Source organism: Aythya ferina, assembly GCF_964211825.1.
Source record: "Aythya ferina genome assembly, chromosome: 4".
Taxonomy (NCBI): domain Eukaryota; kingdom Metazoa; phylum Chordata; class Aves; order Anseriformes; family Anatidae; genus Aythya; species Aythya ferina.
In genome coordinates, this window is record NC_140300.1 from 52698246 (window position 1) to 52712235 (window position 13990).

Consider the following 13990-nt stretch of genomic DNA (forward strand, 5'->3'; position numbering starts at 1 on the left):
TAGGAACTCTTTGGACACTGTTCCTAATGTGATGGAAACTGTCTTTTGCAGCACAGACTGCAAAATAAGTGCAAGTGGATTCTGACATCAGACATCTAAAGATCTGACTGCTGAAGTTCACAGATACCTTACCAGATTGCATAGCAAAATTAGGTCGTCTTTCACCCCAACAAAGAGAAGCAGTATATAGAAGGGTATATATGCAAATTTTAGGGAACTCAATGGGGGGTTCTGTTTTAACCTATTCTGATATGATGCAGGAAAGAAATGAGCTACATAGCGCATATAACAGATGTTTAATTGCATCTTGGGAAACATTCATTATGAGTATCATTCACACCATACTTTACCTGTTCCTCTGGTGTACACCTGTGTGTTAGTAGTGCATGTGGTGGTAATGTGAGAAACTCTCACTACCAGCTTTTTAAATTTTACTATGCCCTCTTTTTTAAAATGTGCTAAATTGGATACAGAAACAAAGACACACCTAAATAAACAAAAGAACATAAGGAACATGAGCAATGCCACACTGCCAGAAGGAACAGGTGGAAATGTAAGTTTAAGGACCATTCAGCACCGTGAACTTTTTCAGTGTGTCACAATTACAGGAACACCTGGGTCAAATAAATTAGGACTAATCCATTGGGGGTGTTCTTTACAGTCTACTCTGGCCCCAGAATGGCTTGACCCTAACCTGTAATTCTGAACCAAAAAAGAACAAATTACCAGGAAAAGTTTACCAGTTCAGGTGGCTGTTGTCAAGGTAATCCATTGCTTTGTAATACATGTAGACTACAAAAGAAGGCAGGAAAAGAATATGCATAAGGACATGTTTCCATGGGTCTTTAAGAGAAAATCCAACATGTGTGTACTTTTGGCTAACATGTGAAGCTTGAGAAAGAATTCCCAGCTAACTTCAACCATAATGAAGGTAACACTGATGTGAAACTAAACAAACGTTTGGGTATGAGGGCTATTTTCTGAAAACTCTTCAAATACCAGATTGTTTCCTGATTTCCAGAAGACCAAGAAGACATTTTGGACAAACAATATCTACGTAACTTTAACATAAAGTCCACAGGAGCACCCCGTTCCCTTGGGAGGTAAAAGGAACCATGAGACATACATTATCCTGGAAAGCAGTGGAAATTGAGGGCTTTCTGTTTATGGACCTCATTTACTAGTCCCACCAGCAAGGGCACTGTAACCTCCATTTTTCTTGCCAAGCACTATTTGACACTTCACTCTTGTGTTCCTTCGCCTTCATTTTATCCACCATGGCAGTGGAGCAGATTTCCCTTGGAACTTAATAAAGAGAGTCAGTGAGAGGTCACAAACTGTTTTCCACTCCTCACAATTCTGCTAAAGATACTATTTTCCTCTCTAGAAAAGCAATGATTAGTTAAGAAAACAGACAATCATCCCTGTACATTTGTTCCCATGACAAGACTTTTTGCCTATAAGTTTCCATTGTTGCAAGCATATTTTTTTCAGGGGTGATATATTATTAAATTAAAAGATTAGTAATAGTTTAAAAGTCAAAACTATTTCTCATACAGGCTATATGCATATTAACTATACTTTTATATCCCACTGTACTAGGGATAACAGTTTTAGCAATCATAGAATTAAAATAATACTTGCCACCTAATCACAAAAAAAAGTAAAAAAAAAAAAGTATCAGACTCATGATTACCTAAAATAATAAAAAAAATTCTAAGTGAACTACTTTAAAATATTATGTGGATTTACAGACATACACTACTGTTCTCCCAGTTTCAGAAAGCAGAAGTGCGTCTACAGATATACATGAAATGGAACTTTCTTTGCTGAATTGCATGTAAGAGCCTTAACAACTGCATAAATGCCTAGAAACATGCTGAACCTGATTTACAAAATTCTAATATATCTAAAGAAATTCAAAGAACATAATTCAACTTTTTTAATAACTATGCCATCATTTAAAACAAAGGACCTTTTAAAACAAGGGTTCCTCCTTTTTACAAGGATTCTCCTCCCTGTTAGATTTAGGCAGTAATATCTCTGCTTCTGAAAACAGATCATCTAAAATTTATTATCCTAATCTACGTGGAGAGTCCTAATACCACAAATAAGCTGAATTGTAGTACTTTGAGGACATTGATAAATGGCAGTTGAAATGAAAGAAAGAGCAGACTGTACCAACTAAAACCTTATTAACACATTCTTTACTGCAAGCCAAAAAAGAGCTGAAAGATCTGATTATTATCTTCTTAGAAAGATCAGAATGTGATTTTCAGACTTCAGAACACTAAAATGTAGGCAAGGCTGTAGGACAACTCATCTCCTTGAACAGAAGCAGAACTAAAAGTCAAATAATCTTTATTTCAAAGCATAGTCCTTTGAAGACCAATGTTTATGAAGGGATGAACAGCTGAAGATGATCTTAGGGATCATAAACTGAATCCATGAAGGATCTAAGTGGTAAGTCAGGAACCTAAATCCTGCATTTATCTAATGTGAAGTCTTTCAGAAGTTCATACAATCACAGTCAAGGATCTACCAGTTTTTACTGACAATACACAGAAAAATCAAACTTGTGATCTAAAAAACTGCCTATATCATATGTTCAGTAGCAGCCTTAAATTTGGTGTTGTTAGACTTATCGTGTCAGTAGGACTCATTTCAATTTCTAGAGAATATTTGTCAAGATTATGATTTACATGCTTCTGCACCAGTTTATGTGGTTCAAATGAAAACATTTTTGATACAGAGGATTTAGATGTGATCTATATGTAGAAACTCTTGCAACATGAAAAATAAAAACTGTTTTAGAATATGACACTATGCATAAAAGGACAGCTTTACATACAGGGGTACTGTAATAGAATCAGTTGTAATTTGGTAATATGCACTGAAATATTTTGTAATTTCCACTTTAATTTTGAATAAATCAGTTTATGTGTACTTTTACATATTTCCAAAAATACAGCTAGCTTTTCTTTTAGGTAGAAACCAACATGAGGTAAGCTAATAATTCTCATAAAGTGGGCACACTTAATGTGAAGGAGTTTCCCAGTAAAAACCTGATGCCAAATATTTGGCATACTGTTCCAGGAATAAACCCACAAAGATAAATTAATTTGCATAAAATTTAGTATAGATAACAAACATACTGCTCATCTTTTGCATAGTTTCCCTGCTACTGTTGTTTCTAGTAGCTTTCCTTATAGGGACTGAGCCTAGAGAGAAAAGTAAATCCTGACTCACATTACTCAACAACAATGACATTTTCTACAAGTCCTAGTGTTAGTAAACAGTGATCAACAAACAAAATTCAAAATATACCTTTTGTTTTAGCTATGAATAGAGACACCAGACTGTCTACATCTCAGCTGTTTTAATTATTTTAAAATAGGAATTTAGGATTCTTGGAAGCTATTAAAAGTTTCAGCCACCTAGAGCTGCAATTGTAGAGCAAAACATCTTAATGGTTTGTTAAGAAACAGCTTTTGGCAACAGCATATCCTTTGATCTCAGTGTTTGCAGCAGGGAGGTTACTCACATTGTGGAATAATCAGATGGCAGGAACAAGACTAAAGCAGGAACAGAAAAGACACTGCAGAATTTTAGATCCAAGTGAATTTGACTTGAAAAGTATCTTGCAGATACAGAGAAGACCAAGTCCTTAGCTGTTGCTGATACCACTTTAAAGTGGCTCTATTGTCCTTGAACAAACCATGCTGATTTACATTAGCTGACAGGATAGTTCATCATTTTCCTTTCTGCAAAATTGTGCATATATATTAAGTTCATGCTTTTCTTTATGTTCACTGATTATTCAATTCTAGTGGGGGGGGGGGGGGGGGGGGGGGGGGAATTTTAAGAGGCTTTGGCAAAAGCCAAATTAAATTTCTTTTTCTGAGCAGAGTCTGATGTCTGTGTGGGCTGGCCAGAACAGATGACATAATGAATGCAGCAGACCTCTGTTGGATTTCTGGCTACAATAGGCATCAAGTATATATATATATATAAACAAACAATCACAAACAAACAAAAAGCACAAACAAGCAAATGTAGAAGACCCATGTGAAATGTTGCAGCCAGTCCCACCAACTTTAAAGTCTCAAGAAATCTGGATAGAAAGTTTAATATGTAGGTCTAAATAAGTTGATGTTTTAAAATCTTTCCAGTTAATCTGTCATAGAAGACTAGTTATGAAATTGCAGGACAGAAAGTTCAGGAACTATATGTCCCCATGAAGAACTGGAACACTTCTGATGGATATGAAAAATGATGAAAATACCAAATATGGGAACTCAGTTTTAGGCTGGAGGAACAATATTATTATGGAAAGAGACCAGGGATAATAATAATTATTATTATGAGAGACCAGGGACACAATGTGAGGTGGGGTGTTGTCAGGTGAAAGAGACAGAGAGAGGAATCAGGGCAGCAGTTTCTGAAATGAGTGAGGATAAAGAGTGTTCAAGTCAGAGAAATTTGAAATCAATATAGAAAAAATGTTACTACAGAAAATTCACATAAAACATGAAAAAAAAAAAAAAGAAAGGAAAAAAAGAAAAGAAATGATAGCAGGAGCCAGAAAAGTTATGTTAATTTAAAATAGACAGCCACAGTAAGGAAATAGCTGTTTTCTCACAAACCTTGGGAACCAGATCAATCTAACAGGACAGTGGCATAGAAATTGACATAGATTTTGGCTGCCTGGAAAAAAAGAGCAGATGTTCTTGCTTATCCTATTGTTCCTTTTTTTTTTTTTTTCTTTCTTTTTTTTTTTTCTTTTTTTTTTTTCTCCATTGAACAGATTTTGCTATTATGCTCATTTTAGTACCTGAAAGTAGAACACAGCTTAGTAAATACAGGTCTAATTCATTTGCAATGAAATTGCAAATTTCATTGACTTATGCATATGGTTACTGGTTGCCACTATATTAAAAACAACTGATCAAAATAATCAAGCGGCTGCTGGTAAATTCAACCTTATATGAAATTTGTCCATTTATTACTATTAAATTATAAATGCAACAATTGAATATGATTGTTAACACATTGTTTAATGAATCATAAAAATCTAAAACTATTGTGAGATTTACTAGAGATGTACAAATATTTTAAAAGTGTATAGAAATAAAAACAAACAAACGCAAACAGAAAATAAAAAACAAAAGTCTGGTAAAACTAGCTTCACGTTTTATATGCATGCACCTGTGAATTTATTTATTATGTTGGCTGTCGAGTTCATATTTGCAAAGACTAGAGTTTAGTCTAAATCAAAGTTAAGTGTTCTTGCAGCTCTTGTAGCCAGATATTTAGATATGAAGTTATCTTCAAGACATTGTAATTTGAAAAGGATAGAATGAGCAGGATGAAAAGAACTAAAGGACAGAGTTAGGTCATAAGGAAGATTTTGTTTCCTTCCTGCTTCTCTTTCATTCCACCATGGGAATCCCTATATTATATTTCCTAAACCATGGAGAAGTCCCTTGAAGACAGTTGTAGGTGTTAAAGAGAAAGACTGAACCATACTTCTCAAATGAGTTGCACTGTCACCGCTTCCAAACAAAGGGTTGCAAAGAGGAAAGTAATTATCTAATCTCTGTGTCCATGCTGGCCATGGCAAGAAAGAATAGACCCAAAATTCAACAAGGAATATTCATTCTCACTCATTAGGTAATGAGTTTGGGGAAGTTAATAACCATAAAAGATTGTCTAGGGAAATTTTGGGTATCTCATCTCTGGAGAATCTTCAGTCACAAGCCAAGCAAATATTTTCAGGAATAACACAGCTATCATATTTTGGGGCAAGGGACAGGCAGGATGATTTAAGTCTCCTTCCTAGTTTATTTTTCTGAGGCTATAACAGCTTGGATTTGTCCCTTGTACAGATAATACATGTATCTATTGTATTATTGGCTAAAAAGCAATGCTACCTAATTTTCAATTGCTGAAGAGGATATGATTTTACAATATTTTAGCCTATGGAACAAGACCAGAAACTTTTTTCTTCTTGTTGTTGCTGTTGTTAATAATTTATTTATAATTTATATACACAAATCTCACTGACTGCAGTAAATTCCAGCTGAGGGACAAGAGTGGGTCTCTAAGTATTTTTGACATGAATGTATTTTCACACAGTCTTTCCCCCTCAAACTGAGAGTAAAAAACATGATAGATGCAAATAATAATGTTAGCTCAGAAAAGCAGGCAATAAACCTTTAAAAAATAATATCACTATAACCCTTAAATAGTAATTGTACTGCCTAAGGCATCTGATAAAGGATTCAAGTGTTCTTGCTATATTGTGACAGGCAGATGCATCAATCAAACTCCATAATGGACTAAATTGGGAAATAGGGTACTGGGAATAAACAGTTCTAAAAAGAGGTGAAACTTTGTGACAAGCAGCCTTAACAGACCAATCTTGATTCTAAACATAGAAGCAATTTTAGGACTACTCTGGAGGCAAAGGACAATTATTGCCTAAACAAATAAACTAGTGTCTCTGTACCTCAGGCATTCACTAAAGTTAGTTTGAAACAGTTTTGAGATCTGACTAGTGAAGTTCCAGGGACACTGGATCTTGACCCGTTAACTTTCTTTGAACTGTATATGGATATCCTCTTAGATAATTCATAAACTAAACTGGAGTAGAATGAGAAAACTGGAATGTGTTATGATTTTAGCACTAATTCTGCTGCCAACAAAAATACCTAGGTCTTAACTAAGATTGAGTATATGTCAGACCCTGAATTTGAATCTACATGAACACTATACATTTAAAGTTCTTAAGTTCAATAAAAGACCTGAACTTCAGCTTCCATGTGGAGTGTTTATTTAAACCTGTATGTCAAGCTGGCAGTGATTTTTTTCTTTTTTAAATAAATAAATAAATAAATAAAGTAGGGCTTATCTGTCCATTTATATTTTATAGTGCTGAATACATTGTATGTGAGCACAAAGTCTAGAGCCCATAGATTTGTGACTGCATTCATAGTTGCCCCATGTACTAAATGGTAGCAACCTAAAACAGGAAAAAAATTTAAAAAAAAAAAATCCCAAGGATTTTTGTGCATGGACTGTGATTATTCAGACTCTGAGAGCAATTTTAAATGTCAAAAGGACTTATATATCTGAAATAGCTTAACCTCTATTTATGTCTTGTGGTCAAATTCTGCTCACACCCTACCCTTCGATTAGCTGAAGATATATATATATCTTCATATAAGTATTATATATATATATTGTATTATTCATATAAAAATTCAAATACTGTTTACGTGAATATAATCAGCATGGCATTATGATTTGAATAAAGACTCAAAGCTAACACATAATCTTATTTGATCATGTTGCATGACCTCCCTGTGATTTTGCATCTAATGTGATTTTACTTCAAATACAAAGCTTCATCAGCATGCATGGTGGAGCTCCAGCGGTATGATATCATGCTTTTGTATCTGAGAACAACCTGTTTAATATGCAGTTGCAGAGTTCTAATGCTCTTTATCGGAAGAATTTTAAATATATCCTCAATATACAGTCCCTATGCAATACCATTTCCCATAGATACAGCATTAAGCTTCGTGTGCTTAAAAATATAATACGGATAAAAAAAAAAAACACAACAAGACCATGTCTCCCCTCTCTACCCCCTGAGCTATGGGTAGATTGGTTCTAGTTATTGAATTTATTTGGTTTTGGATTTTCTGGTTTCACACAATGGTGTTCTCTTGAAGGTTTTCTTCCTCCTTTGTGTTTGTTCTGGCAACAATACCACAAACTCCTTTTTTCTTATTTTTCTTAGCCACTTCCAGAGTTTCTTCTGTAATTCATAGAATCATTAGCGTTGGAAAAGACCTCCAAGATCACCTGGCCCAACCGTCACCCTACCACCAATGTCACCCACTAAACCGTGGCACCAGGTCCAACCTTTCCTTAACACCCCCAGAGATGGTGACTTCACCACTTCTACGAGCAACCCATTCTAATGCCTGACTACTCTTTCTGAGAAGAAATGTCTCCTAATTTCCAACCTAAACCTCCCCTGGTGAAACTTGAGGCCATTCCCTCTAGTCCTATCACAAGAGAAGAGGCCAACCCCCAGCTCCCCCAAACCTCCTTTCAAGTAGTTGTAGAAAGCAATAAGGTGTCCCCTGAGCATCCTCTTCTTCAGGCTAAACAACCCCAGTTCCCTCAGCTGCTCCTCATAGGACTTGTGTTCCAGGCCCTTCATCAGAGATGCTTCCATCTATTTGCTCACTTGTCACTGAGATATTATTTTTTTTAGTATTATTTAGTTTATAGTTATTTTTTAGTTTATTTTTTTAGTATTATTTATTTATTATTTAGTATATTAGTATTTTATTTTTTTTAAGTCAAATAATGCAATTTTCCTTTTATTTTATTCACTTTCAGGTTTGGTCAACTTTTATTTTCATACCAGTATTCCTCTGACACTTCAGACCTACACCTTGCTACTGCTCATTCTTCCCATATATCTGATCATACTTTCTCTGTCATCGTTTTGACAGCATAAAATTTATTAACATGACTACACTGAGGGGACATCCTTAATAGGAATGAACACCTGATCTTTTTCTTTTTCTTTTTTTTCTCTTTTTTTTTTTAATATTATTATTATTTTTTTAATAATAAAAAAATCTGTATACAGTGGTTTATATTTTATTCCACTTCAGGAAATATCCACCCATATTAAAACTGGGAAGGATCATCACATAGCACCAGAATTAGGAAGCAGTAAAATTTCTAAGACTGGAAAAAGCAGCCATAGTAGATCAAAACAAGATCCATGTAACACAGTATCCTGTCTACAACAGTGGCCAAAACCAGAACCCCCAAAGGAATATGAAAATGGGCAAGTCTAGGTGATATTTCCCTCAAGTACTTTCTCAGTCATTAGTGGCTTACCAAGCAGCTCTGTTCAAAACATTTAACATTTTTAATAGAGGATATATCCAAGTTTTCACACAAAAAGTATCCAGTATTTAATGCAATATTTTCCACATTGTTATAAAAAATGTTTTTAATGCAATTCTGATGTAATCTCCTATATTTAATTTTGCTATAAACACAAAAAGAAAAAAGCCAGCAACTCAAGGTAATTTATCTGTAGACTAAAACACTGTTTACTTTAATAAAACATACATATGACGTTTTCTAAATCCCATTACTTATAGATGAGCAAAGCTTTTGTTAGACAAAGATTTGTTAGATTATGAAGGGTGTTTTGAACAGTTCAGAGATATTTCAAAATTAAGTTTTCATATGTTTTGATATTTACTTTCATAGTGTCTGAAGGTACAAAGGCTTATACCAATTGGAAAGGAAAAAAAAAAAAGAAAAATTATTTCATGAGATTTTAAAGTCCTTTTGTGGGAAGTTAGGTTGGGTTTAGATGTTATTTCTAGTTAGGATTGGTCCAATTTTATTCCCAGTAATCTGTTCTGGTTTTTAATCAGTTTTTAATCTGATTATAAGATACAACTATTATAAGCTACAACTCATGAATTATTTTCTTAGTTGCAAGGACCCATGCTTCACAAAGAAACCAGCTGATGGTCTTTTTTTTTTTTTTTTTTTCTTTTTTTTTTTTCTTTTTGTATTTTATTCACAAACCTCTCTTCCAATTCTAGAAACTTTGTACATAGTCCCCTCAGTTGATGTCTGGACAGCTGTACAAAGACATGCCTCTCACTTATTTCACATTCAGACATTTCGGGGAGGTTTTCTCCCTTCATAAGCTTTACTATTTTAATCTATCTGCAAAAGACAATACAGTTTGAAGAACACCTCCATCTGTATCCACAGCCACCAAGTTAGCTATTGAAGAGGCCCCATCCTCCCTTAATAGGTATGTTCTTGCTAGGGGTATGGAGTAGGTGGCAGACAACAAAACACCAAGAACCAGCTTCATTCTTCAGCAGAAAGAACAAAAAAGGAACTGTTAAAAGTTTTTTTTGTTGTTTGTTTTGTTTTTTGTTTTGTTTTTTTTGTTTTTCACCTTGTCTACAAAACCCTTTTCCCTTCATATTCTCTCACTCCTGGCATAAACTCCCACTTTTGACAAAGAATAGCAGAAGTCTTAGAGGCAATTTGTGAATGAAGGAGGCCTCTCTATTTCCATCCAGCACATTCTCTGCACTGGTTGAAGAAGGGTTCCCAAACAACAACACATACGAGTACCTAATTAATAAGCATATCAGAATGCAACTGCATAAAGGCAGAAAGGTGAAAATGGGTGCATAACAGTCTTAACTACTATATTTCCTGAATTTCCATTAGGTTGACTTCACAGTGTCAATGTTCTGTTACAGAAGCTTTCAGGGGGTAGGATGCCAACTGAAAAAAAAAAACCAACCCACAACAGCTGAACTATCCAACAGCAGCACTAGGGCCTCAAGAACTACAGCATAATTACTTGAACCATGTAAGTGGGGAGTGACTGGTGACCCTTTTTCTGTATGCTTGTGTTGTCTCACTGGAGCAGGTACAGAGGTCTGATGTGGGAGGGGAGTTCAGAAGTATGTGCAAAGTAAAGGAGCTGAGTAAACCCCAGAGCTCCATATTTCATGCCAGAATTGGTAGCTGAGCTGTAGGTGAAAGGTTTGTTGTCAGGGTATTGCTTGGGCTGCAGGGTGCCAGAGCCAGGGCCCATCCCAATGCCCCAGTCAGAGCCAGGCATCTGAGGGCACTGGGGAAGCTCTAGGCCCAGGCATCGGGCCTCCCTCTGGGAACAGGGCAAGGCCAAGGCCAAGCCGGGACATGGGCCTGTGAGGCTGTGTAGAGCTGGAGACCAGCCTTGCAGTGGTGTCACAGGGGTGGGGACTGATGGCCCTTGGGGGCTGAAATGGGGCCCTGGGCCCTGGGCAGGGTGGGGTGAGCCTCAGGGAGTGGTCAGGGCTGCTGGTGCCCTCATGGACATGACAGTTATTTTGCCTCCTACCCCAGCTGGTAAGCTGGGCAGCTCTTTTTCACTTCACCCACCCCTGGCCCTTCTCATCAAAACCTGCTGGCATTCATCTTCTTCCGTCCCTGCTCTGTTGTGCTACTTTTGTCCTGTTACCTTCTCAACTAACTCCTGTATTTCTTTACCCTGCTTTTCTTGCCTCCTTCTTCCCCATTTTTATCCAGTCATGGTGCTCCTTTCTTTCATTACCTCTTCTCCCACCCTAGGTCCCTGTAAGCAATGTCAGAGAAAAACCCTGTTGGACTTGCAAGACCAAAACTAGAGCACTGATGATGCATACTCAGCTGTTGGTAATCTGATTTTTTTTTTTTTTTTTGACCCTTAAACATTTTCCACCAGTTGTACAGACTGACCTGACTAACATCTTAATCCTGTTGCCAGACAGCTCAGTTCACTCATCTCTTACAAATTACTCAAGGCATAGTCACTCCTCTCTCAAATTTCATGGGGAGCCTTGGCCCTCTAAGGCTATGGTCTTGTTAGCAAATGGTAGGACCAAACAGGTATGGAGCTGTGGATCCAGGTAGTTAACACATACAAAGTTTATGCATTTTTGGAGGGTTTACCTCAGACTAGTTCTAGTCCAGGAAGTAAGGAGAGCCCTAAAAAAGCTGGGAAACTCTCCTTCAAGGAGGCACAGGCCCTTCACTTCATCTCTTTTAATTACTGGTGCCACATTTAAACTCTATATCTTCATCCAAGGGGGGGTGGGGGTGGGGGTGGGGAGGGGGGAAGGCTTGGAATGCACTTCAACAGCATCAGAAGAAAGCAAAGAAAGCACTCAATTCCTGAATTCCCCCATTCATATGAGTATTAACAAGCCCCAGATTTAACCTCAGGTTGAAAAAAAGAGCAGAGAAAACCTGCCATTCTGCCCTTAAGTAACAGAATATTGGGGATGGAAGTGATAATAGAAAGCAGGCAGAGTGGAAAGTAGTTGAAAGCATTTGAGAGAGATCTGTAGGGCTGTGTACTGTGGTGAGAAAGTTCTTCTTTGCCTCCCTGATTCCAGCTTTCACCATATGCTCTTATTTTCTAGACACCTGACTTGAGTCTCTAAGGTTCACTTTGCTGAAGTGGTAAGTGCTCATAACTGCTCCTGAAGGTGAAGGGAGCTCCTCTTTGGAGGTGCAAGCTGCAATGAATGTTTCTTTCCTTACCTTAAGAAAAAAAAACTTCAGCTAGATTATTCTTATATGCAGTAGCTGTCCATACATTTTTCTTAAAACCAAATATGTGAGAACCAAAATATTTTAGTTTAGATAGTCAGACACAATATCTTAATGGATCTGTATTTATTTATTTATTTTTCTCCTTTCTTAATGTGTCTTCATGGGCTGAAATCGGCAGCCGGGCTATGTGTTCTTCAACACTGTAATCAGGCACTGTATAACAAATCAGTCTCTTTCTACTACTCTTGTTTTGCTCAGAAAGCCTGGGCTACAGAGGAGGATGGGAATATTAAGATTATGAACTACAGCTGCCTGAGGTAGAATGGTAGTATTTCATTACTGAAGCATTTTAATTGTGAGCCAAAATATTTCAGATTTTGTTTATTTTCAAAGTTAAAATTTTCCACTGTTTAATATCTTTAAATAGTTTTAAGGTTATGCTGTCTGAAAATGGCCCTATATATCTCACACTGGACATCTAAAATTAATGAAGATATTTTTCCTTAGTCTCCCGAACGTACAGTTCCTAGTCTTAACAATAGACATAATAATAGAACTTCACCATTAGGACAAATTTCAAAATGAAATTAATGTTAAAGCATGTGAATACTGGAGTATAAACTCTTTGAAGAACTGTTGTAAAAATAGGAGTGTGCTCAAATAAGGTTGCTGGAGAATCATAATTCTGGAATAAAACAGGATTTTGGTTGGATTTTATATAGGCATTTAATTTATTAAATCTTTGTGTTCATATTGCAGACTCAGGATTTGGTGAAGCTACTGTAAAAGCATTGCAAATATTGACGTAAATAAAAGCATGACTTCTGAAAGTATCGCACAACATCTTTATTCGGGAGTTCTCTTTTTAGTATGCATAAATGACGTTTTCTACATGTTCTTGTACTGAAACATAATTGTTACTCACATACACAGTACTACAGTATTTACTAACAGCAACTGTGACCTTTAGCAAACTGGCCTTCACTGTTTGGTAGTGGTGGGGAGGAAGGAGAAACATTCTTATCAACTACAAATTTCAGCCTCTTTTAGTGATGTTGGGTCAGAAATATTCACATGTTGCTCTTCTTTAGGATGTTAATCTGTCCACACTGAGGCAGTGTCAGATTTGGATGACATAGGAAAACACATTGTGTTCCTATGAGTTCATGGGCTATGTCATACCTGCTCATACGCAAGCAATGTAATCCACTCAAGATATCACATCCTGATGACTCAGGAACTTTAATGTTTGGTGATGACATAGCTGTCAGCTTTGGAAATGTCATTGTTTTGTAATAGTAGCGCATGCTTATCTGCTACTATGGAATATTAATGACATGCATTGCTTTATCATAATTACCTTAAGTGTGTCTACAAGGAATCTTTACTGTATATGTTTACAGTACTTGCTCCTTGTCAATTGGAGAAGACACTATGGCTCAGTAGGCTCATGCACAGATTTTATAGGATGTCAGAACAAAATGATTTTTTTATTGAGGAAGGGTCAAACAAGTTGTGCTTTTTGTTGCGTAACACTAAACAATATAAGAAGCACGTTAAAAAAGCTCTGGGCTCTCACTAGAAGGCAAAGGCTAAGAGAAATGATTTAAAGCTACATTATCCTGTTTCTAATTCCTTTTCTTTCTTCCTGCGGAAATGTAATTGCAAGAGGCTGGGAGAAGGGATTGGAGCATTGGCTTCTATGTCAGCCTTGAAGAGAGTCATAAAGTCTCTTTTATGGGCTTCTCTCTAACCTAGTTCTACTTTTCCAAATTAGAGGAGACAATATGACAATCTTAGCTAGCTCTGATCTTACATCTTAATTTGC

The 13990-nt window shown here is 36.4% G+C and overlaps 1 long non-coding RNA gene across 1 annotated transcript in view; it reads left to right on the plus strand.

Moving 5' to 3' along the window:
- Window positions 1–2289: 2289 nt before the first annotated feature.
- Window positions 2290–13990, plus strand: part of LOC311436477 — a 138264-nt gene continuing 126563 nt past the window's right edge. Inside the window, exon 1 of the long non-coding RNA XR_014692886.1 lies at window positions 2290–2463. This is a non-coding gene — a long non-coding RNA (uncharacterized lncRNA). The remainder of the gene's footprint in view (window positions 2464–13990) is intronic.